Below are 26,672 nucleotides of genomic sequence, written 5' to 3' on the forward strand. Positions count from 1 at the left end.
TTAGTTTACTAGGAAATGAATAATAAGAATGGGAATAGTAGAGTTCTTACTATCTTTCTCCCTCCCTCCCCTTTCTGAATGAGGGGGAGTAGTATTTATAGGGGACAAGTTGGAGAAAGGAATAATGGACTCCAACTCCCTAGGACCTGGTAGGGACTAAGTGTGCCCAATCTGATTTGATAGGACAGAGCAGCAGACAGGTCCTGTCAGATGTCTTGTCTGCCATGCAGGTGTCAGGTTCTCTGATAAGATCTTGGATGTTGTGTCAAGCACAGTACCAATCTGATGTACCAGTGGATGTGGGAGTCACCTCGGTTATCAGCATGCGATGTCTAGCCGAGATGACCAAAACTGGTGGCGACTCATCCCGAATAATAAAGGATCCAGTTTAGTATGACCGAGCCGAGATGGCCATCTTCAACATCGTTACATTTGTAGCATGTTATCTTCATTCTAGTTTTATTGACTAACATTTAATAGAGATTTGCAGGACCTATCGATTCACGCCATTTGTATAGAGACTTGGAATAATGTATTTGCACTTAGATTCTTTTTATGCAAATTTAATTGTCATACAGAATTTTATGAGTAGAATGACAATTAAGAAGCTGAAGCAACCCATTTAATATATTCTTTCTTAAGTCATTGGTAGTCTCATTACGCAATGAAGCAAAAGGAAGAATAATGGAAATTTGGAGGAGAATTGAAAAGCTGTCAGGGTAATGATTACTGTTACGAATTGAAGCGTTTTACTATTATATAGTGGATTTTAAAATTATTTCCTTTCTAGATCTTCTCCATCCTTGGTACTTTCTTCATGTCCATGTTGTCTTGTAATAGTTAATTAGATAAATTGATGATGCATGTTATACCTTCATTTCTTTCAATACTTGAACTTTTGCTTTTGCAGAGAAATTGTCCCAGCTAATTTGCAAATCTAATTCGTCTTGGTGAATATCAAAATCTGATTATTCAACTTTAAGATAATTGTCAATCTATGTTTCCCTCTTTCTATATATATGCTGCTAACCGATTAACTCCCTTTGTAATCCCGTATTTGGTTCTCTCATTTTTTTAGTTATCATAGCTATGTTACTTTTATTGTTGAGACATTCTGCAAGAAAAAAATTCAATGTTGCCCCACTACCCTTTTTTTGTAAGTGAAAAATCTCGAGTTTGAGATCTCTCATTTATACTCGTTCAACCCTCTCTCACACTACCCATTGATTAATCTATATTTTGCATTGCGATTAAAAATTTTAAAATTATTGTCTACACTTTTTATGAGTTGAGTGGGTAAAAAAATGTGTTACCATCACACGCGCGATAAGAATTGTCTAGTACATATACAGAGCAGTGTTTTTAAATGTGCACGAGAGCAGCCAAATTTGACCGATTGAATCAGGATTTTAGTGATTGTCTGGCCTGATCTCATCCAAATTAGGAAAATCCGGTCAAATCTAGGTTAGACTGAGCTCAATTAGGGAAAATCTGATATGTCCAATTCTTTTGCCTTTTTTTTTTGTTTTCTTGTATACTTTTTGTCCTCTTTTAATTTATATGTGATTAGTATACGTTTATGCATCATAATTGATGATACATAGATGTTCAATTTTTCAATACCTATCCAATTGGTTAAATCTCGTGGCCTCTGACCCTCAAATTCAATCGGGTCTAAGTTTCAAGATAATGTTTTACTAAGTTTTCTTTTATAGTAGTATGGCACATCCACACATGCAGCCACACACATAAATATGTTTGAGAAGCTATCACATTTTGTATTTTGTTGATTATTGTTTAATGTATTGGTTTTTTTCTTGCATGGATATGAATAAGCTAATAACATGTCAACATACATAACATGTTGAAGAACTACCAAGGTGAAACCTGTAATGATCTGGTTCCAGAAATAGGGAGAAAGGAGAGAATATGGAAAAGAAAGAGGAGTTTGAGATAGTAGAATCAGAAAATGCAGAGGGAAGAGGAGAGAATCGTATTATTCAGGAAGAAGGAGATTTTTTGCAACTCAATTCTTGGTCCTTCACTGAACAGTTTATCCTTTATTTATACAAACAAGTGATCCAGCTAGACACTGACTAACTCATATTCTAAGTGCCTCTAACTAACTATCTCTTAACTAACTTCTGATTTGGCATGTAGTTTAGTACCTTCTTGATCATCACCCTATTTGCACAGATAGTCAGCTCCTTGGGTCATAACAATACTCCAATCCTAGTCCCTAGGATTGGGCTTCATCAATTCCATTCTTGCTAACAACACTTCCCTCCATGCAACATCCATTTAAAAACACAGAAACATTTCACTTATGATTGGGAGAGCTAAAGCAACATGTGCAACACTTCATCTTTACTTAATACCAATGTTTAATTGTTGTTTTGGAAGTATGCTTAACCACCGCTGTAGAAAGAATAGCTGCTACAACCCCATAGTGGCCATAAAGAAAACTTCCAGCTTGAAATTCATGTGCAACGATTACTACAATTGCAATTTGTGGTGATACTTGGTGTATAATGGTATCAACTTTCATTCTCTATGTTACTTTAATACCGCCGGGGTCCCATGGAAAATGTGATTTACAAGTTCGATAGTGCTGGAATTTTCCAATTGGAATAGTAGCAACTGTCCAGATCATTTTCAACCCATAAACTTCACCCAAGTCATCATGCCTTTGTTAATTCTATAATAGGCCAACTTTAAGACAGAATTATGCAATGGAATCAACGAGTGACTTGTAAGCTGTCGTTTGTCATCATCAAGTCTCAGTCCCAATTAATGATCAAGATTATGTCGTCTTCAGTTGGCCTCTTACCCAGTGCAACCTCCAATATCATGACAACAAGGCAAGAAAGATCACTTTCCAAATTTGTAAGAGTAGAGAAGACACACTCAGCAACCATATTTTCCATTGTTCCAGCTAGTATAGTGACATTTTTTGTTCTGGAACTAAGGTCATAAACTCTTACTAGAATAAAATCTCCAATCTTAGTACCAGACTGAGCATAAAGCATCATATGACCTGACTCAACATCTTTTTGCATTGTTTGGTTTATGCACTGTAAATGCAGAGTTACAAGAGTAGAGTTTCCTTGACCATTACTTCTGTCTTCCATGAACCCCTTTATACTAGATTCAATCTTAGCATGGACAAATAAGCTAGCACTCCCATCCTTTGTAATTTGTCTAGACCATCTTCACTCTGCCATTTCTTAGTAATCTGCTCATCATTGTGCAGCATACAACTATTGTCCCATCTTCTTGGGTGGTTGAAAACTAAACCCATATACCTTGGAACAGCTCTTGAGCAATCCTCCTCTTCAAGTGTGACTAGTAATATTTTGGAGAATCTAAACCACAACACCTTGAATGGCCCATAACTGGAATCACAAGCATTATCTCCAACCGTTATTAACTTCTGCAGATTCGTCAAAATTTCAGCCTGGATTTTCCCTGAATCTCAATATTCAATCCAACTAATCATCTCTCTCTTGGGCTTAAGATTAATTCCTCGTGAGTCAGTATCAACAAAATCCAAGCATTTAATCTTTCTCATATCAACAGCAACATGATTTCCATAAATGTCATCAAACAAGAAAGTGAGCCTTATATCAACCTTAGTTTTACTCGATGGATCATGAAAATCAGAGACATCTTCAAGAAGACCCAAACAATCCTCATTCATGCTAAACGAACCTCTATAAGAACTGATAGAAGATGCAAGTTCATCAAGAACATGATGCAGTAACTTTGGATGATGAGTCAAGATATGGAGTTTATCATTAAAATCCTCACCCAATTCTTTTTTTTTTTCACACTAGCGGCACATTCTAGCCTAGCCTATCCTACTCCTACTCCTAAGGGGGGGGAGACTTACTGTAAGGGTAGCGACTCTAGGGAGTGGGCCAAATGAGTCGGGGGAACCTGACGGAGACTTAACCACCGTCTGACCAGACGGGTGCACCACTCACCCGCATGGATTTATAACACTCCTCATATTGAGGCACATTGATGGGAGGCAAGGTTTGAACCCTTGACCTCCCACCCAACTATATACAGTGGTGGCTAACTCCTTTAATGGGAGTTGGTTAAAATCCTCACCCAATTCAATATGACACATTTCCACTACGAAATCAGAATGATTCTTACATCCACTTGATTCAAGGAAAGGCTCATACCTATCAGTTTCATCATCATCAGAATAATGTTTGGTTTCATCTGGGAATTTTGCAACTCCCAAATAAAAAATCCCATTTGGCTTGATCAACTTTGTCTCCAATGAAAAATCAGCCTGCAAATTGTGTGTACAGATCATTCCATCATTGCCGTAAACGGTTTCAATAGTCACTTGATTCTCATTAGGAGCCCAGTTCTCAACTATCCCCAAAACAGAACTTGTCATTCTAACATAAGAACATTCATCCTCTGCACTTCTTGAAGGGGAGAAGACTTCAAGGCTACAATCTGTTTTTACTTCTTGATACCCAAGATTCATGGTTACTCCTTCAATAAGAAACACGGGAAGGCCCACGATTTCACTCTACCCATCCCCAATTCCCACCTCTTTGGTGGAACTCATATTGATGGATGAACCTTCAGTGGGGGATACCAGATTTTTAAAGATTCCATCCTCCTCAATGAAGGGCGTTTCAACAATACTATCTTCCTCCATATTTAGTTGCTCATCCATTTTCATGGTCTCAAGTTCAAGAATTTGATTTTTGGAATTTTCTTCCATCCCTTTGGCTTTATTAGACACAGTTGAAGACCACTCATTTTCATCCAAAATTGGATCATCCTCCCTTAATTGCCCCTCTTTGATTAGGGTTCTTAGGAATTCATTAAATGTAGCTGCAAATGAAATCATACAATTCCTTAACTCGGAATCTATCTTGTCTGGCCTAGATTTGCATTCTGCTGCATTTACTTCCGTTAAACTGTGAAACCCAGATTTTAGTTTCTCCATTTGATTAAGCAAGAATCAATTGGAAAAGAAGGAAAAGAAAGAAAAGAAAGGAAGTTAAGGAAGAATGCAGATTAATCGAAGAGTTGAAGATAGAGATAAGAACAGGAAAAGAATGGATAAGGAAGAGCAGAAAGAAACAGAAATGAGAGAGGAATAGAGAGAAGATTCAGCAAAAGAATGATATCAATTGGGGTAATCGAAGTTTGCAATCCAAAGACCGCAAACTCTGATACCAATTGTAATGATTTGGTTCCAAATGAGAGAATATAGAAAAGAAAGAGGAGTTTGAGAGAGTAGAATCAGAAAATGCAGAGGAAAGAGGAGAGAATCGTATTATTCAGGAAGAAGGAGACCTTTTACAACTCAATTTTTGGTCCTTCACTATACAATTCATCCTTTATTTATACAATCAATTGATCCAGCAAGAAACTGACTAACTCGTATTCTAAGTGCTCTAACTAACACACTCTTAACTAACTTCTGAGTTGACAAGTAGTATAGCAGCTTCTTGATCATCACCCTATTTGCTTAGATGATCAGCTCCTCCTTGGGTCATAACAAAACCAACTTAGATTTCGTCAAGATAGGGTAGGACATGCTTTCGATATTCTCCAAGCGCCCACAATGGAAAAATGTTTTTATGAGCAGCATAGTGTAATATACAATTTCCCATGGATGCTCCAGTTATTTCCTACAATAAAATTATAAGTATGATATAACATTTTCTCAAACATAACAAAATCATAGAAACAACCAGCACAGCACAACTTTTGACTGTCAACCATATAATATACTAATACTCAAGTCTCAGTGGAGTAATATTTTTAGACTATGAACAGAAAGTAGAAATTCTATCGATAACCTTTACGATACATGTACCTGTTGGGGAAAAGAACCATTATCCAACTGGGAATTGATTAGTAGTACTGCAGCTTTATGCAAAGGTCTTGGGTCTCTCTTTGCCTGGTAAAAATACATGACACTTAATTCTACTACAAAAAGCCATTTATACAGCAAGGTGCATTAGAGAAAATATCAATTAGCATATTCTATAAATTATGAAAGTTATTTGAGAATGTGACCATCCACTTTATGTCGGCAGGAGGGCAGCAAAGTAGAAAGATTCTGAGCTAAATTAGCAAATTAAGAGACCATTCCAAAATCTTCCCCTAAAGTATCTAAGAATGCACTTTGTTCCCCATATAATTAAATTATTACACATACATCTCCTGCAGTTCCAAAATGACTTCAATAACTGCGGCTTAGTACTTACTTATATCTTATAATAGACTAAGAAAAATGAAGGTAAAGAAAAAAAACACTTGCATCTCAGCCAAACCCGTCACACGGTCTCTCTCCACCTCAAATTTATTACTTTACACTTTCTCTAGTCAAAGTATACAAGGGAAGCCCTCCTACTAGCTATTGATTAGTAATAAGTACTTATTTTCCTTCCTCTTACTAGCTATGCCTCTGATCCTATTCATCAATCCACTTTAATGTTGAAATAGTTTGGAAATCAAATAAAAAATGAGACTTGGAAAAGAAAATCCAGTAGGCTGAATTGCTCAATGAGTCCAGCTTGGATCTCACGAGGATCTGGCTTCATATCCAAAGCCGGATAATGATCAGACAGTTACTTCATTGAGCAAAACCAATCAGCCTTGATTCTGGATTCTAGTTGGCTGGAATTGGTGAATTGGATCCGTAGCTTATAAAGCTTGATAGCAACTTCATTTATATGGTCATAGAAGTGGTGTCACCTCTAGTAGAAATTTGCGTTTGTTTTTGTACATGATCATGAATTTAGACTGGAATACATGATGGGCGGTAATAGTGCTCAAATTCTTTATTAATCGACCAATGTTTATAATACTATGTATGTGGTATATCTAGTGTTGTTCGCAATTTATGGTTTAAAGACATCAACTACCTTGATTTGGTGAGATTAAGTGATATATCTGCAATAAAGAAAATTTTAAATCGAAAGATACTATACTTTATGCATGCATGATATTATGCATGTTAGCTTTCTTATTTCATTTGCAAACTAAGTGAAGGATTATAGAAATAATTTGCAAATGACATGAAAATGAGATTTCGGAAAAGAAAATCAAGTAGGCTGAATTGTTCAATGAATCCGGCTTGTGTGTCACAAGGATCCGAGCTGGATATATAATGATTAGAATGTCCATCAATTGAGCAAAACCAACCGGCCTTAGATCTGGCTAAGATCAAATAATGATCCGGCACCAGATCCTTGTTGGCTGGAAATAAGGAACCGGATTTGACTCTGGATCCAATTCTGAGTTCATTTAAATAAATAAGTCCCTTATCATTTAATTATTCTTTGGGAGAAAAAAAAAATTTGTTGTGTCTTTTTCTCTTCTCTTATTGTCTCCTAGAATTATATTGCCATAAACTAGATACAAACTACTATGTGTAGTGGAAACAATTAAAACCTTAAGGATAGTATTTTAAACATGCCTCAAGATCATTAAAACCCCCATTTTCTTGTGCTAAACTTTGCATTTCAAGTTTTCTATACCATTTTTCTCTTCCCCCACCGTTCGCTCTTCCAATTGTCAAGTACAAGATTTAAACCTTAAATTTACTTTCTTTCCCCAACTGTCAGATACAGGTTTCAAGTCCCAAACTTGACAACAAAAAGGATTCTAAAAGTTCTCTCCTAACCACCGGGCCATTTTTGTATTTTTATGTTACCAATGAATCCTACTTGTATCATTCCTTCTCCTACAGTCTCTCCTTTTGCACCCCAAAATCAGCAGTGCAGTCCTCCTTATTGCTTCGCCCCCGCCCCACTCCCGCCTCAATTACTTTCTAAGGCCTTTTTCTAACCAAATCAAATAGTTTGTTTGTTTTCATGATTTCTGTGAGGTTATTTTGGGGCATTAAGACAATAGTTCAGCTGTGACAAAAAGCAAACCTTGTGTTGAAACCTCAAATATAGGAGGTAAGTTATTTATTCAAATATGAGGGGAGCCAAGTGTATGTTTCAAATTATATGCCTCAGCGAAGGTTCTTGAAATTATCCCAAATATGAAATTACAAATTTTCAAAAATTCAAAATGAGTTTTCTTTTCCAATGTGCTTTTGCCTCTAGCATGATAGTAATAGATTGATGTATTACTTTTCCGATAGTTTTCTTAGTTACTTTCGGATTTTCTTATATACGTAAGTGTAACGTGTGAGTCGACAAATAAATGCCTTTTACAAGTAAAAAACGTCACATACATTTGAAACTTGCAGCTAACGAACCTGTTCAGCATGTACAAGTGCCATTAGAGCCCATGATGTTTGTACCAAATTGGATCTTTTCCCATCTATATCTGTATATACCTGTAGCAACAACATCGATCAGTTATGAAAGTTATCATACTGAACAAAAATGAATGTGGGTATTTTTTATCACATTATCTTAATTTAACAACATACGAGTTACTTCACATATTAGATATTAGAACACGGAAATAGCCAATGAAGACAAGTTATTGCGGAGGATTCAACTTAAATAGGAACTTGATTAATATATGTTCGCAAAGGTGGTTAATTAATATGCTGAGTGGACAAAGATATATATTATTCTATGATTTTGGTGTCTCTTTTACAAAAAAAAAAAAAGAAAAAGAAAAATAAATGAATAAATTCTCTATCATTAATGATGCACTGTGTGTGTGTTTTTTTCCCCTGTCAATGTGGTCTTGTCATCATTTAGGTCCTTTGCTCATTCATATGTGATGTGAGCCAATTTGGATTGCTATTTTTCTAGAAAAGGTTTTGGAAATATTCCCTTGATATATTTCTTAATTACCTCACATATTATTGCTATATTGTATTTTGTTTTTCAAAAACTCCAATCTAATGGCAAGTAACATTTTAGTATTGTGAATTTAGCATAAAACTTTTTTTTTGCTTCTGTTGTACACTGGTACATCAGAAGGCAGATAAACATGGTATTGCTAGTTAGATGAACGTCGCAATTGAACATTTTTCATCAAAGAGATAAAAGATATACATGATAATTTTAGTAAATAACTTTGAGATAATCAATCAATGGATTGAAATAATTGGCAGAGAATAAGTTCCCGCTATTTTTCCAAGATATATGCATTAATTTAAAATCTTTTATCTCTTAAATATGCTTATCCAAAAAATATAAAGTAGTCAGAGAGCAAATAACACTTAAATTTAACACAAAAGGGTACTCCAGTGAAAAAAACTACACTCCAAAAAATAATTCATTTGGAGGATAATTATGTTAGCGCATAATTTGAATAAACTTAATCTGGCCTTGCACATTTCCATTGTTTGGAGGATATATATACATATACATATAGGGTAAATTTTTGGGTTATTATTACTTTAGCCCCTTAACGTTTGGTGTCACTATCGATTTCCCCCCTTTAACGTTATTTTTTAGTTATTTTACTCCCAAGACTAACAGCCAAACTTAACGGAGTTTATTAATCCAAGTGATAAGACATGTTTAACCTTTAAAATTATTATCACTTTACCCCCATAAATTATAACTTTATTATCAATTTACCCTCTAAAGTTATTTTTTAGACAATTTATCCCACCATTAAAACAACTGAATAAGTTAAAAAACTTTAGAAGATAGTACCCTATTTTTTATATAATAAAAATAATAAAAAATTTAGAGTGACTTTTCTCCTTTTTAATATCATGAAAAAAAGTCAAAACATTAATCTCTTTTTTCTTGGCAATCTTATTAATATTGAAAAAAATAGAAAAATAGGGGAGGGAGGGAGAAAGAGAGAGAGAGAGAGCTCAATTCTTTTTTTTTTAATTCAAATAATAAAGAATTCAATATTTATATTATTTTAAAATTACTTTACTTATCTATTTACTATCTAATTCCAATTCTAATCTTGAGGACATTAAAGTAATATGATAGTATTAGATTTTTCTTAATTTTCTTTATTTGTATTCTAATATTCTGTCTCCTTTTGGCCTATTTCCTTTTCTTTTCCTAGTATTAATAAATGTGAAAAAAGAAATTTGAGAAAAACCTTTTATTTTTTATGTTTTTGGAATCTTAGAGTGCAAAAAAAGGAAGAATAATTATTCCAAATTTTTTATTTTTAATTATATATGAAAAAGGTAAATATATTTAAACATTTTTTAACATACTTTTTACATTAACGATAAGGTAAATATCTAGAAAATAAAGTTACAGAGTAAGTGATTATATCTCTATAATTTAAAGGGATAAAGTGACAATAATAATGCAATAATGTTATAAAATAAAAGGATATTTTTGTCAAAAATTTATTAACATGCTGAGTTGAATTACCTATGGGGTGAAATAACTAGAAGATAACATTATGGGGTAAATTGATAATAGCGATATAGTTTAAGGGGGTAAAATGATAATAACACTAAACTTTATATACACTGACAGTATATACACTATCACCGCTAGATTAATGACACATGTGTAAAAGTTGAATTTTAAATTTAAATTTTACATAGTTGTCATTCATTTAAAACACTGTTAGTTTAGGAAAGATTAATCCAAATAATATATATATATATATATATATATATATAATGTGAGAGGTCTTAAATCCAGGATCTCATATTTATAATTTCTCTTATCTTATCACTCAATGCAATCCCCCCCCTACACACTTATATAGCCAAGGCAATACGGACCCAATTGTATGATTTACTTCTTGACAAACATGCTGAAACATTGTTTACCTTTCATTTTATCTTTTGTCACAAAGGGTAATAGCTGGGAGAAGGGGATAGCAAGAGATTAATGCATTTTAGCTTCTCTCTCCTAGCCCTAGACAAACATCCAATACCCATAGACCCTGTCGGAGAGAAATTGGAGATTCCTCAAGAGAGAAAATGACACTCTTCATCACAGTAAGCGGGAGTTAGAGTATTTTCACCCTTAAAGTTTCAATCAAAACATGCAAATCAATCACTTTGGACCAAAATATTTTTCTTTGGCAAATAGTTCATTTACTCCTTCAACTTTTATTTAAAGTAGCTCTAGTCCCTAACATTTTATTTTGTCCTATTTAGCCTTTTTATTATTTTTGGTAACACTAACGTACTTATTTAAAGTCATTCGACCACTAAATGTAATAGTGTTAAAGAGTATGACCAAAATTTCAACTATTCTCTTCTAAAAAAAAATATCTTTCTTCTCATTTTGTTATTTGCTTTTTTATTCAGTTTCTTTTTTTTTTCTTTTGTACTTTCTTCAACTAGTTTTGCCATTTTCTTTTTCATGTAGTCCTTCCTTTTTATAGTTTTTTTCTTCACCTTTTTCTAACACAAAAGTAGTTCTTATTTTACTTAAACTATTATTTTTAGTGAGAGATAAAATTTGAAGGAATGGTATCCAAAAGAGACTATAGAATATTTCCCAAGAATTAAATGTGTTTTAAGTGATCTTTAGAAACGAAAACTACCCAATCCCGCATATTAGGGACGGAAAGTGTCACTTTCCCGTCTTAAAGTAACAAAGGAAAGGAAAGCACTATGAAAATATGATGACTTTACTATGGTTGCGACTAATTAAACCAAAACAGCTCACCTTCATAGTGCATGAATGGTAGCTTTCTCCCCAACTACCTGTTTCTTGTTGTTTTGAAAGCAAGAATTGACACGCTTTTTGAACTGTTTCACTATTGTCATATGTCTTCCCACACATGGCCAAAGCTCCTAATGCTAACCAAGAGGCATGAGTGTAGCATATTGCCCAAAAGCCATACCTGTCAAAGCGATTGGATCAAAATCATGATGTTGTTCCTGTTAAAACAAATGCACCCACAAATGTGCATCTAAAATGTGTTTTAAAGTCAATTTGACTTTTCTTTCTCGTACAAATAGTTCGTTCGCATATTGATTTTATATCTTTTACATTTCTTACATATGAAACATGAATTTTCATTTCTCACATACAAAATGATGATTTTTGTCCCTTATAAATTAAAAAAAAAAGCGTAATTTTAATCTTTCAACTCATTTCTACTCATATTTATGCCCAAAAAAATCATGTGCACCTCATGCTTCACAAACTTTTGGGGCAAAATAGGAATATTGTAGGAAAAGGGGTAAAACGTGCCGTACATTTCTTTCTTTTTCATCCTACTTTCCTAGCCCAAAATATGGTAGTAGCCATAGCTGTCTCCAATCGCCGTGCTAGCGATGTTACTGATAACTGCCACCACTTTCAATTACAAAATTTCATCAAAATTCAACTCACTCAATTTTTTGCATAGAGTCTGATTTTGATTTAGTTTTTGCAAACAAAAAATGAATGAATATGGCTAAAAAGTAAAAAAAAAAATACTAGCTATTAGAATTTGATTTTGATATTAGTTTTGTGTTTTTTTCCTAAAATCATACAACTAAAAAAATAGTGGCATGATTTTTCAATATAAGCCCTAGCAGATTCTAGCATACCTACCAGTGTATTTTTTTTATTTCTTCCTTACTTTTGTTCATTTTTTACAAAAACTAAAATCCAAATTAGATTCTAAGAAAATTGTTTAAAATGTCCCTTAGATTTCGTCAAATGAGTTTTTTTGTCCTTCACTTTAAAATATTAATTTTGCATCCATTACAAATTCAAATTAACAAAATTGGTGGTAACCTATGTTTCTGACCATTTCTAAGTTTGAAATCATCATGTGACTCACATATAGACATTTTTATGTACAAAAATATCAGATCCCACATTTCTAGTGATAAAAATGAATAAGAATTGGGTCAGATCTCACTTTTTTAGAAAATGAATATGATTTGATTCATATCCTAAATAAATATGGATCGGACCATTTATTTAACTATAAATAAAATATAACATTTTTGCCCCCAAAAGAATGACCATATGGGGTTATATGATGGATTCAAAATAAAAAGTGATTGAAAACATATGTTAGGACTACATTTTATCGACTTGATTTTATAAGTGACGTAAAGTTATCATTTTAAAAGTGAAAGGTGAAAAAGTTTATTTGGCAAAATGTAAAATACATTTTGAACCATTTTGCCTAGATTCGATGCAAAAAACTGAGTAGGGAATTGAGTTTTGGTGAAATTTTATGGCTAAAAGTGGTGGTGGCCGATGGTGATACCACCGATACAACAACCAGAGGCAGCTACCACATTCTTGGCTAGGAAAATAGAACGAAGAAAGAGTTGAGAGGGACGTTTTTCCCTTCGTCTCTGCAATCTTCCAAATTTGCTCCTAAAGTTTATAAAGCATGAGATGCACATAATTTTTTTCGTTAAGTATATAAGTAATAATGAGTCGAGAGACTAAAAATGTGCATTTTTTATTTGTGAGGGGCGAAAAATCATCATTTCGAATGTGATGGACATAAAAGATACAAAGCTAACATGTGAGGGACAAATAATCATCATTTCATATGTGAGGATATAAAAGGTACACACCCAATATCTGAGGGACTATTTATATGATATTCCCTTTCTTTTATTAAACATGGTCCATAATGCTAACAGTACTGGTCAATCGCACATGCATTGTAGAGTGATGATATATGTTTTGTGGTTTATGCGTATTATCCATCAACTATATGGTGATAAAGTATGCATTTTGACCCTGCTATGATTAAAACTAGGATATATTAACGAAAAACAGAAGAATGGCGGCTTTATCATATCAATGAAACCAAATGCACAATAAATTAAAAACCATGGACGAAGGAGCTACTTGGAGTGAATAAAACTAAAATCATTAATACTTTTCAAATGTTGAAAATTGAGATGGAGTAGGTACGCATACATATAGGCGTAATGTTCAATTTCATGACTTATATGTGTGAAGAAAGGTGGTTGAATGTTTTAAAACAGCTCTTTCTTATGGACTTTAGTACAAATGTAGACGCATACTTCTAAATGTATGAAGATAAATAATTTCTTTATAAACTAGTGCTGGTCATTTTTTAAACTGTCACATATTGGAGAAATTTTGTGAAAAGCCTCATTTGAAATGAAGTAAAATTCAAACTATCTTTTTCCACTCCGTGTTCGATGAAAGCAAATTGATGGATGTTACCTCAACTTGGGAAGGGATGACCGTATTTGACTTATATTGAAACGTCTGAGCAAATATATGAATCCATTTTTATGCATGTCGATGTTTTTAAGGATTTTAAGTAATAGCTTTAATTTTCTGATGAATCCTCAAAAATTATTTTACCAGGAACCATCAGGATTTTGGGATTTCTCAATGAATTTTATTGCCCTCTTTACAGAAGCTTCTATGTCCCTTTGCCGATACGTTGGAAATGAATACTTGAAAAGCACAAGAGCTTGAACAATAGATGAAGTGCACTCAACATACCTGAAAGTGACAAAGAGTTGTAGATTATGTGAGCAGTAGATATCATAAGAACCACTCAGAAAAAGAGTCATGTAATAAATAAGTTAGATGGTCCTTACTCGTATTCAACCATAGCATTCTCAAATAACTGTGTTGGATTGAAAAACTAAGCAAAACATCAAGGACGAAGCATTAGACAAGAATTAGATAAATGCTACGTCAGTATGCATAACTGTTGTGCATGTTGGAAATGAGAAAAATTGTTATGCTTTATCCAGTTAGGCGTTACTTTCTTTGAAGGTTTTACTGCAGTGGCGGAGCCACGTTCGCCCAAAACCAATGTTTTCAGAACCGGCCGGTTGGACCGTAAACCGGCCATGTCACCGGTCCGGTCTAATGCTAAAGCCGGAAGTTCATGGAGAACCGTTGAAACCCGGACAAACCGGACGAACCGTTAAGAACCGCGAACCGGCGATTTTTTAAATTCTTCAACAAAATATCAAGAATGGTATAGCTAAGATTTAAACCTGGGTCTCCAAGTTTAAATATGACAATCTTACCGCTAGACTGTACTTAAGTTTGTTGAGAATTCTACTTGACTAAAAAATATATTAAAACATCAAGTTCTTTTCTTTTCTTTTTTTCAATTTTTTCTTCTTAACCATTTTTAACCCAAATATCCACAACAAGATTTTCTCAAGTCTTCACCATTATTATCAGGTTATTATCTTTAACAGATTGTAAACAAGTTGAAAATTTCAACTTTTCTTGTTTTCCAACATTTTAGTAAGTTTAATTTTTTTCTTTTCAAGGTTTTTTTTCTATATTATTATCTTTAGTTGATTTTTTGCATTTTCTTCTTTTTCCCCTCAATTTTCATATGTTTCCCTCATTTTTGTTTTATTTTTATTCGATTAATTAAGGATGAAATTTTTGCAAAAGTAGTGCACATCCGTGTAGGAATTGGGTAGGAATTACAAATAATAACATTGGGTTGATAAAAAATATGGTAGTTGGCACATAATCGAAGCTATTGATAATTGAATTTAAAATTATTAATGGTATAGGATCATTGAATTTAATATAACATGTTAATTAGTAATGTTTAGTAGCAATTAATTTTTTGTGTTTAACTGTATATTTGTTTTTCAAAAATTTTTAGTTTTTTTTAGTTTGAGCAATTAGATTTATATTTTTATAATAAAATTTTAAATTTTTCAGCTTAAGTTGATGAAATTGTGAAGGTGGTGTGGTTGCTTATCATGCCACTAATAAAAGTTTGCTATTCAAATAATTTATCTTAACTTGAACTCTTTTATGGATTTTTTTAAGGGTTGTAAAAGAATTTCAATATTTAATTTATTTATTTTTTGTGTTTTTATTTGTGATAATTGGTGCATATTTGGATTGTATCTATTTATGTTTATAATGAATTTATGAAAACTTGTGGTGAATTATGATATTTTAATTATATTTATCATTCCATGTTTTGTGTATAACTTTTAGAAAATTTATTATTATCATAACTTAAATTAAGTTATGTTGGTAAAGTTCAAGTGTAGAATGAAACCTGCTTAGTACTAAAAAAAAATAAAAAAAAAACAGTGAACCTTTGAACCGGCCGGTTGGACCGGTCGGACCGATCGGACCGCGAACCGGCCACTTCTCACGTTCACTGACCGGTCCGAGTTTAAAAACATTGCCCAAAACTGCACCCCCTCAATTTTTTAGAAACTTTAAAATAGTCTACATTTTGATAGTATTTTATCTAACCCCATAATTGCCCCTCAAAAGTCCTAAAATTTTTTATAATTGTCCTCACCATTTCCACACAATGCGGAACCTCGAACTTAAACATATTATATGAAGCTATATTTTTCCCCTTCCTATTACATGTTATTTACTTTTTTTTATTAAAGCAAATGTTATTTACTTAACATTGAACATTTCTTACATGTCCATTTTATATGAATTAACAGCCAACCAAACATTCCTTTGATAGTTCAATTATTTGCCTACTGTATATGTTAATTATTAGAGTTTATATCTTGTATTCCTAGGCATACTTTTAATTACTATACAATTTTATACAATTAGATAACTTGGAAAATAATAATAAATCTCATGCTGTGGACAATTTTAAAATTTTTTTTATAATTTTGAATAAATTGATTTACTATAACAAATATCTAGTTAGTCCAGAATCTATAACAGTCTCTCCATTTTCTTTTCAATAAAGTAGTTAAATAAACAAATTTTATTTACTAAGAAAAACTTTTCTACTTAAATATGAAATGGCTAGTTGTATGTGTGTGTGCACATTAAGTGGCTGATAAAATGACATCAAACATCTCAGGAGTTCATTTACTTTTCAAGCTGGTATAGTATATCTAAAAGGATTCCCATTAGAATAACAACTTGTGAGCATAGTTCCCTTTCGTATTACGTACTTTTTATGGAGGATTGATTGTGATCGAATGTCCACCCGATTGAAGTGTTTAATAGAGTAAATTATTTACCTCATACCATTTTGGCAAAGTTGATGGTTCCCAAATGGCAAAAACCTCCATTTTTGCTCTGTAAGAAGGCCATACATAAAGGCAAATTAAGAAGACCACACAAACTAAAATTAGCCAGAAAATTTCAGTCTAATTATGAGTATTTCTTTTTAATGTCAGTACGAGAAACACTTTAAATGTTAAGCTTCAAAACCTGCAAATTTAGAATAAAATCAACAGCTTCATATAGCCGTTTAACTTCAATCTTTTCTCCTACAACATCTGTTGGCATTTCTGAAAGCAGGAGCAATGCCTGAATTAGGAAAGAAAGCATTGAATTGTTTGGAACATGGAGATCCATATAATTACAGGACAAACAAACATTTTTCTTTCGGGATTTTTGTGTACAACAATAAAGAACCTTTAGTGCCTCGGCAGTACAGTCAGAAACTGGCCAACCGTGATCTCTATCTGCTAGCATCCAAGCTCCTTTACATGGGTGACGGTACATGCTACGGAAGTCCCCCGATGGATTTTCTTGTATCTTTAGGTATGACATACAATTCAAATAAATTTATTTTCATTGAGAAAGCAAAAAATATATATAAAATAAACAGAAGTTTATACTTAAAACATGTTTATTTTTGTGGTTTTCCAAGTTAAGGAAGTGAAATTTATCTCCTATTAATTGTATACTGATAACAAAAAAAACACGGCATTTTGTTTACATGAATAAATTTCACAATCATACAGAAAGTTATGTGGTAAATGTGTCAACAACGGTCATGTAAATAGTGCATTAAAACATTTTGAAATTAAGGTTTGAGGAGTAAAAACTAACACAACCTGGGTTTCTTTGATGAAATAATGCGCTCTTTTCAAAGTTGTCCCAAATTCGTCTTCAAGATCACTTGCAATAATTGCTTGAGTGGTGAAAACAGTATCCCATAGTTGACTTCCCAAACTCTGCAACCAAGTAAGGTATTATTCATTTTAAACATCTTTTAACTTTAAAGAATGTTCTCACAAACCCACATCAGTTGGATGAACTGCTTGAACATTTTTTGTGTTTTACTTTTTTTCTCATTTTGTTGTTTTAAGATTAAAGAGAAACTAGAAATCTTATAAAAGATAAGAGCAAAGATGACTTAATAATCGAATAAAAAATCTCATGATCATGATCACTTAATTTTTGTACCAACCGAACTTTGTCCTCAAACAAAAAATAGGGTAAAGTTTAACTAAACCTGCATTTTCATGCCATCTTCAGCAATCCACAAGTAATCGGGAACTCGGGCAAGATGACACTTGAAAGAAATTGAGTTTGGGTTGGGATCTTCTGCCCAGCAGGCCATCATGTGGAGTACCTGTAGTATAAATGAGTTAGATAATTTGTCTTCTAGTGTGATCACGTCTTATATTGTTTGTTTACGCTTCTCCAGCATTAGTGGTTATCAAGATATTCAATTCTCCTCTTTAGACATTTCAAAATGCTATTCTGTGCAAATAAATGTCTAAATGTGCAATCAAGATAACCAATATGTTATAAGTTCTTTTTTCATTTTATAAGTTCTTTTTTTCATTTAAGAGGGGTTTTTTTCAGACGCACAGGAACAGATATCTAAAACAATCTACAGCATCTCACAACAATGGAAAGAGGGGATGATACTTGGGGTAGAAAATTATGTGCAAAAGGCTTTTGAATCCTAGAAGTCATTGAAGGTGTTGTGATATTGATCAATGTCTTTGACGACTTTTTCGATGTTAAGATTTGCAACTTTTCCGTATCTAAACTTGAAAGCCCAAGACAGTACAGCAAACTTATCTGTTTTACAAAAACGCAAAGAGCTTGAAAAGTGGCAATTGAGAAATCCAAGTGATCCAAAACATATTTTTTTAAAGAAAATGAAGGGTTACATTAATAAGTTACGTTAATAAGGCGATTTTTAATTAGCTTTTGCTCAGAATATAATTCATGAATCACGAAAATCATTGTTCAGATAGTATAGTTATTGTTTTTGGTATTTACCTTTTATAGAATGACAAAGTCACGGATAAAACAATAGAAAAGCCTACAGTCCCATTAGATCATTAGATCACCATACTGTTGATTTAATTACCCGTTATCCTGTCATGCCCCTTTACTATCTACCACATTTAAAATGGAACCAAAAATTTACCACAACAGAAGAGTAAACTACTGTAAAGGGTAAACTAAGCACATACATGTGAAGGTAAAAAACCAAAAAAAAAAAAAAAAAGAAGTAAAAAATAAAGAGACAAAGTTTCTCGAATTTACCTTCTGAACACATGCTATATTCACATATCTGCTGTTTTCATCTTCATAATGGATGTGCGTGATTATTTTTTGCAAGGCATTTTCTCTAAACTTGGAGAAGGGCCAGAGCTTTAGAAGTGGCTCCACAATGTGATAGAGGATATCCCAGATTGCATCTTGCATCAAAGGATGAGGGCTGGTGAGATCATCCTGTATCCTTTGAATTGTTACAATGACCTTAAGTACGTGTAAAATATGGAAGAACCACTTTGTAACTTTAGTATTATCAAAGCATGAGGATACAGAGCTGGGATACTGGCATTGCAATATTTTTTCTGATGGAATTGATTGCTTGTTGGCATACTAGTTTGCTGGCCGAAAAATAAAAAACGAATGGTAAAAACATATATAGCAAAGGAAAAATCATTCAAAACATCATTCACATTTTTGCCAAATGAATTATTTTATTCTTAACTTTTAAAACGTTAACTTTGCATTCCTTACAAATTCAAGTTAATAAATTCTGGTTCCAACCTAAACTTGTTACCATTTTTTAACTTGAAATTAACATGCATGTAACACACATACAGTCATTTTTTATGTGCACAAAAGTCAAATTTACTTTTTTAGTGTAAAAAATGAATATGAATTGGATCTAATCTCATTTTTTTAGAAAAATAAATATAGTCCAAGTCATATCCTACTTTTTTAGGGACAAAAATAGATACAGATCGGCTCATTTATTTATAATGGGATCTAACCTTTTTTGCCTTTAAAAAAATGACCATATGTAGATCACATGATGAATTTAAGGAAAAAAGTAGTAAAAAAAACCTAGGTTGGGACCAAATTGTACTGATTTAATTTTATAAAAAACATAAAGTTATCATTTTAAAATTAAAAGATGAAAAAATTCATTTGGTCAAATGCGAACAACGTTTTGAACAATTTTCTCTAGCAAATGATGGAATTTGAGGGAGTCAATGTTAGAAAACCCAATGATAAAGTTTCGGTGATGAAAGTTCAAGGGAGGGTCAATCCTTAAAAACACAAATATATATATATATATATATATATATATAATGTTTCAAAAAATTGCTGGCCCTTATTCCTTTCTCAATAACAAAATCAGATCGGATATTGGCCCAACATATTTCCTCCCATACAAATATGCAAGGGACATATACGTTTCCCGTAAGTAGCACCATAATTTTCCTATTTGGAAAGAAGAAACAAGATTTTGAAATGTTAGACAGAATACAATTTGTAGTTTATCATATGTACGAGAGAATTGCAGGGGATGGGTTGGATAGTCCGGAAAAGGGAGTATAAGTGACAAGTTTCGAATTCGAATCCTTTCACCTACACTAAAAAAATATATACAAGTGAATTTCCAGGAAAATAAGAATTTGAGTACATTAAAGCATCACTCAGTCACTTAATTAAAAAAAAAAAAAAAAGAAGGAAAGCTGTTAATTGAGCGTCTATGTAAGGTAATAGTGACATAAATCTTCACTTTCTCATATGCACAAAAATTTGCACTATCTTGGTTTGTGTATTTGGTCAGGTATGTCAATAGATAGATTTTAAGTTGGATTCTCTTAAGTTAAATTCCCTTGATCCAAATTCAGACCCACACACGGGATCTAACTTTGAATTTGAATTTGAACTTAGATCATAGAAAATAAAAACCTATTCAAATTCATAATTCTTTAAAAGGATTTGGGTTTGAATAGGATCTGAGTTAGATTTGTGCAAATCTGATCCACTGATATGCCTGCACATGAGGAGTATAATGTAGGAATAATTTTACATACCTCCCCTAAAGTATATGACAAATATAGCTAGACGACCTGTGGTTTCATTAATTACACTGGCCTCCTTATTTCTACTATTTGTGTACAAATTAAACCCAAAATATAAGATCAGCCAAAAGATCGATCAATCATCCTAAAATACCGTTTTGCATTTTCCAAATTGATTTGTTTCTAAGGATTCCCTTTTCTTTATCTTACATGTTACCACCAACCCATTTGAACTTCAAAGCTAAACTCATACATGCTGTTATGTCTTTCACAATCAATTCCATCCTACGCAGACGCTGCAACAAGCCTGCAATCACTTGCTTTTTAGGGATGGCACCGGATCAGGTAAACCTGGGTAATCCGTTAAGGTTTAAAAAACTTGACACTCCAATCTATATATATATATATATATAATATTACATATATGCCTCTACCCAAATTTAAAATTCAACGTAGAGTGTTGATTTAATATAATGTGTATTGATTTAGTTTGACAAAAAAGCTAATTCTCCTTTTTTGAATTATTCAAATTAACGGATAGAGGGTACTCAATAAATAATTTGAACTTGAAACTAGAGGGTTTGATAATGAGAGTTAAAACCTGTAGGGTTACCTGATAGGATTTAGTAAAAGATTTAGATATGCAGATTAAGGTTTGATAAGAGGAAATTTTTAGGATACCCGACCCTCTACTTTTTTTTTTTTTTTTTTTTGACAAACGATACCAATTTTATATATATTAACACTTGAAATTACAAGAGTTAATTACAAAACGGGGTAACTACCCCCATATCTTTCCTAGCTAGTTCAGATAACCCGACCCTCTACTTGTTTTCTCATTTATTGTGCTTTTATATGAGATGGTGATTGAAGACTGAATACAATTTTGTAAATTCCCAAGACAACACTTTCAAAAACAAAATAAAGGCTGCTAGCCTTAAATGTAAATATAATGAATGGGTTAAGAGATAAAGTCATTAAACAAGAAATAGCATGGATAATCAAATAGTTAGAATTGGACTGAGGTCATTGAAAAATCTAAGAAACGATTGGGAAGGGGAGAAGATTTGCCAAGAGGTTCTTTTCTTCCTTTTTCTCTTTCATTTTTCTCGCAATGACAGTTTTGCTTTTGCTTATACAAAGGCTACTCTAGTCATTTCCTTTGGTGAAGGTAGCTACGTGTAATTACTCAAACTACAAGGGAATCTGGCCAAAATTGTCAGGCGAGGTAAGTGAAATTATCCTTAAAATCAATGATGGAGCCAAGGGGGCAGAGGGGGGCCATGACCCCCCCTAAGTTTTGAAAATTTTAATTCATAATATGTAAATATATGTGTAAAATAAAATTCCCCCCCCCCTCTAAATTTTTATAATTTTAATTTATATTATGAGAGTTGATATATATATATATATATATATATATATATATATATATATATATATATATATATATATATATATGAATTAGTCATCTTTGAATGGAATGGCTTGCAAGTTTTAATTTGCCATGAATGTCCATATGCCTATTACATTTATTGTTTGGCTCAAAGGTTTCAACTTACTTTAGTTGTAGCTTCTAGAGAAGTAGCTTCTGTTCTAATTCTTCTCTAATTTAATTTTCATTATCAACATTGTTACTGCATCTAGCAAACGTAATGATGAATTAAAGGAGGCTCAAGCAATTGAAGTTGCTACTAAGATTGCTAATGGTGAACTTGAAACTGGAAGGAGGCTTAATCAAATTGGCACTTTAAAACTAGTTGGAGATACTCGTTGGGGTTCTTATTTGGATTCTATTTCTAGTTTACTGAAAATGTTGAATGCTATTTGTGTGGTTTTAAGTAACATTGTAGTAGATAGAGGTTTATACTCTCAACACGGAGATGCAAATTTTGTTTTGAATTAGTTGTTATCCTTTGAGTTTGTTTTCACTTTGCATCTTATGAAAGATATTATGGAAATTACTCATCTTCTTTGTATAGCATTGCAACGTAAATCTCAAGATATTTTGAATGCAATGCATCTTGTCTCAAGCACAACAAAGCTATTGAAGAATTTTCGAGACTCGGGATGGGATGATTTCTTGGTGAAAGTTAAATTATTTTGTGAGCAACATCAAATTGATATCTCATGTATGAATGCTCAATATATTGCAAGATGTGGTAGATCTCGAAATCATCATGATGAGATTAGTGTGGAGCATTATTATCGAGTGGATATATTTCTTGCAACAATTGATTATCAATTACAAGAGTTACATAGCAGGTTTAATGATCATACTGTGGAATTGCTTGTTTTGAGCACTGCTTTAGATCCTAGAAATGGATTTATGCTATTTAAGATTGATGATATTTGTAAACTTGCAGAGAAGTTCTATCCGAATGATTTTATGGAGCAAGAACTAGTACGTCTAAAAATAGAACTTCAACATTTTGAGCTCGACATTCCAAATCATTCTGAATTGCAAGAATTATCTGGTATTAATGAGTTATATATATCAAGGCTTGGTGAAGACAAGAAAATCAGTGATATATCCTCTTATTGATAGATTGATTAGGCTTGTTCTTACTCTTCCTGTATCAACTGCAACTACAGAGCGGGCATGTTCAATTATGAAAATAATCAAGACAAAGCTCCAAAACAAGATGGAAGATAATTTCTTGATTGATTGTCTAATTGTGTATATAGAAAATGAAGTTACTGAAAAATTTAACAGTGATTCAATCATAAATGAATTTAGTTCTATGAAAGAGTATAGAGCTCAATTTACTTCTAAGAAAAGATGTTGAAATTTCAAAGTATGTTAACATAACTTTTATCTTTTTTCAATTAAAAATAGTTACATTTATATTACATGGTTATATATATATATATATATATATATATATATATATATATATATATATATATATATATAGCATAGGTGACATATTGGGGAGCATCTTCTCATAATGTGCAAATTGGATGGTTTGTGATGTTATAAGATATTTAATCAAAGGTTATTTTTTTGTTAATTTGTGTTATGACTGTCCGCATATTTATGAATAGACATACCTTTATAATTAAATTTAATATTTGATATTTTTAGATGTCATATATTTAAATAGAAGAAAATTATTTTGAACATAATATATTAAGATAATTTTATTAGGAAAAAATTTAGGCATCCAAAAAAAAAAAAAATCCTGGCTCCGTCACTGCCTAAAATGCATTACCAAATAATGTTTCTTTAGAAATTGATACTGGATATATATATATATATATATATATATATATATATATATATATATATATATATATATATATATATATGTATTGGGTAAGATTCGGTCCAAACAAATGAAATTCATTGAAGTGTGTCTTTAATAAATTAATGATAAGTAAAAACTAGAACATGTTGCACCAGTTACAAGCATCAATTAATTAGTACCTGCATGTATAGGTAGATATGAAGGTAAAAGAAATAATTCTGGAGGAACTGGATTGCAGCCCGACCATTCATACAGCCCGATCAGCTAAGTAAGAAAATGAAATTCTGTTAAAAAAAAATTACCTAATACAAGAGAATGAGGAAAATGACACAGCCAAGAAAAATTCGTTGGATATTTTGTGTACGAATATTTTGTCACACCCATTTAAGACAATCAAGAAGTGATAACAGTTGTAACTATTTTTACTAACAAATGTGGAAAACTGGCCAAACTTTTTTACTTTAATAATTTTTTTAAAAAAAATGTCCATACTTAACTAAGAAGTTTTTCCCGTTCTACCATCAAAATAAAATTTTACCAATAAGTGTTCGGCAGGCTTAATTCTTCATTATCATCATCATCCAATGTCTTCAAGACCTAACTTAAGTGATAATTAAGAACCATTAATCTAATGCCAGTAACATTCTTGGTTCAATTTTTGGGTCCTAATCTTTTTTTGGAGTTACAGAACAGGGGGTGCTAAGCTTATTTCCAAATTTACCCTTTGACCAGCAGACCAATGGTGCCGAAATTAAAGTTTTTGGCGGACAAACACTCAAAAGACTATATTGACACAGAAATTAAAGTTTTAGGACCAAATAGATGAAAAAAAAAATGTTATGGACTAAATCTGTATTAATGAGAAAGTTGAAGGCATATGGCTTCGGAGCAACCAACGAAGTGAATTTACCGAAAGGCTCATCTTTCCCCAGGACGGTATCATTACTAGGCCGCCGTGATCTAATATCCAATTCCGGGCTTTTGAAAGAGCTATACCATTGGGGCCATCAGCATTTTCCCCAAGCAAACGCAAAGCAACGTAGTTATTTGCTGTCCCAAACATGGTGCTATGATCTTCTATATGGAATCCCCATCCGCCATCTTTGTTCTACACAATTGACAGCAAGGATCCAGGGATCATGGTGAATGTCATACAAAGATGGCAAACATTTTACTAGGCATATGAGAATATCCATGGTGGTGTGGTGTGAAATTACGCATGTTGGCTAGCTATAATTAAAGTTCACAATTATTATTGGTCAACAAGGTTTTGGTCTAGTAATTAAGATTAAAACCCCAAAATGTAAAACTTTTGGATACGAATCCCCATTTCGTAAATTCTACCATTTCCCTGCTAGGAAAATTTTTTTTTTTTAAAAAAAAGTCCATAATTCTTACTGATTCATAGCATTTATCAATTGTAATAAAAGGATTTGAGATTGGCATCTAACCTTCACTAATTTTTTTCTCTCTAAGGTCATTTTTTTTACCCTTTTTTTCCATATTGGGATACGATCACGGGAAATTACACTGGCGGCAGTAAAGTAATATAAACAAATTACAGCTTAATAAAAATATATATATACATGCTAACCCACAAATTAATTGTGAGATGAATACTAAAGTACACGTAAAAGAAATTCATATATAGTGAGTTTGACTTCAAGACTTGTAATTCCTGTGACATGAAAATTGACCACATACAAAAGAAATTAATGGCTTAACTTAAGCTAATAGCCAAGGTATCGATCATTTTAGTCATAATGCGAAGACGATTGCTGGTTTAGTTGCGTCTGAATTGAGGGTGCTATCTAGAAATTAATTTCCATCCAAAAAAATTACAGAACTAGATCGGTTCTTCCACGAATCAATTCTTAATGTTTGGTTCAATAAAAACTGTCATGCTGTTTTTTCCAAGAGTAGATAAAACAATAAAATGACACAAGTAAAAGAATCAGTTCTTGCTAAAATTTATGGAACCTAATTTATCCATTTCGAAACAAATATCTCAGGTCAAATATGGTACTTAACAATAGTCGCATAATACCTGGTGATTGTAGATATAGCGCATTATCTCCTTCTTATGTTCTGATGACAAAACCACATTTATAGTTCCACTCATGTACAAAAAGCATGATCTGCATGGACAATAAATATCAACGTCCTAAGAGGTAAACTAAGAACTGCGCAGTAGGGGTGGGCAAAAAAATCCGCCGATCCGAAAACCCGATGAATCTCAAGGCTTGGACAGCAGCGGTGAATCTCAAGGCTTTCCTCAGGGCAGTTGTTACTGTTTGACGATTCAGTTCTTCCATTCTTCCAATCCGTACATTTGGCAAGCTTAGATCTGCCTGGTTTTCTTTGATAAGCCGGTCACATAAATAGCAAAAACATAAGTTTGGGGCTCAGCACTGAAATAGTGCAAATTGCTTTCACCACTAAAGTGGAGCAATTAAGAGCCTATCTATATTGCGGTGCTTTTGCTACAAAAAAATTAATTTTTG

At 32.6% G+C, this 26,672-nt stretch overlaps 1 pseudogene; it reads right to left on the minus strand.

The window, feature by feature from the left end:
- Positions 1 to 5,301: 5,301 nt before the first annotated feature.
- The window catches only part of LOC113724278 (beta-amyrin synthase 2-like), a 34,864-nt pseudogene continuing 13,493 nt past the window's right edge, over positions 5,302 to 26,672 (minus strand).

Source organism: Coffea arabica, chromosome 2c, assembly GCF_036785885.1.
Source record: "Coffea arabica cultivar ET-39 chromosome 2c, Coffea Arabica ET-39 HiFi, whole genome shotgun sequence".
Classification (NCBI taxonomy): domain Eukaryota; kingdom Viridiplantae; phylum Streptophyta; class Magnoliopsida; order Gentianales; family Rubiaceae; genus Coffea; species Coffea arabica.